The following is a 1,388-nucleotide window of genomic DNA, read 5'->3' as shown; positions in this document are numbered from 1 at the left end:
TACCTAAGGAAATATTATGCTTATATTGCTCAATGAAGAATTTGTATACTTCTGTACCATATTTTATGTGTGGAAATTTTTTAGCAACTTTTTATGATTTTCTGCCACTTTTCTTTCTTATCATATGTTACATGATTTGCAAATGTCAACACTCCCTCAAACTTACATTTGGCTTTGTTGATGGCACTAGTCACAGTAATTAGAATTTATCTTCCACATCCTAGGTCATTTATTCACCCACAAATGAGTTAGTTTCTATTCATGGGATGTGCCTTGGTCGAACAATGAATAACATTGCAGAGTATAGCGTAATGATTTAATCTATTATCTAACACCATTTCATTTGGAATTCATAGATTGATCGTTAGGTTATATTCACAACTCATCATATTGCATTTGAACGGTGTCTATCCAGTTAGAAGTACTTCAATGTTAAGAATGTTTTTGCGGGTTCGTCTCTTGGAAAGAGAATTTGATTATATCGATTATTAACACATTTCGAGAAGTTTAAACACATTAACTGATGCATTGGCTAATTATGTGTTAACTGATAGACTAAAATAGAAGTAATAGATTTCATTAGTCAAATGTCTGTAAAAAGTGTGTTTTTTACAAAAAAGTTATCCAAAGGGATGAGGCTCGTTGCCTTTATTTTTCGAACATGTTGATACATCATCACAAAGAAAAAATCTGACCCTAAGCCTAGTGGCTACACACGACGATCATGGTAGAATATAATAGAAAGTGCTACTTGTCATAGCAAGCAGATAATAGGTTAGGGAACCCCCACAGTGTGCCTCTGAGAGTGGAGAGGCAAGTCATCTATCCCGACATTCAGGATGTCCAGGGTCAACCTCTCAAGGTTGTGCTCCAACGTAATCAATGCCTGCACTACATCTGGATTATGCATTGCAGGAGATACTGGATGCTCATCGCATCTTTCATATCTACGTAACCCTACCGTTCTCACCGGGCCCACATTTGCATGATAGTTTCTAAAAATTAGCTTTTAATGCCAAAAAACAACAAAAAATTGAAAAATTGAAAAGCAACCAAAGTGTGAAGTTGATACCTAGATCTCTCCTCTGTGTCCCAACTAGAAGTGGCATTTCTATATCACCTATGTAATCCATGCATATGTATGAAAAATATTCAATCATTATGATTTGATTTTGTAGCCATTGTTGGCATTATGATACAAGTGTTGTCCTTGATGGCAACTCACACAGATGACAGATCATAGTGCAGCAGGTCAGTAGCAAAGAATTGATGATCAGACTACAAAGAATTAAGAAAGAAAAGTATATATGCAGGTTCACTATATACCAAGTTGTGTACACACGCAGGTTCACTATATACCAAGTCGCGTATATACATAGGTTCGCTAT

This window comes from Pinus tabuliformis, chromosome 2_1 (genome assembly GCF_031772625.1).
Source record: "Pinus tabuliformis cultivar Carrire ecotype Pingquan chromosome 2_1, CPIR1, whole genome shotgun sequence".
Taxonomy (NCBI): Eukaryota; Viridiplantae; Streptophyta; class Pinopsida; order Pinales; family Pinaceae; genus Pinus; species Pinus tabuliformis.
Note: the sequence above shows the minus strand (reverse complement) of the source record.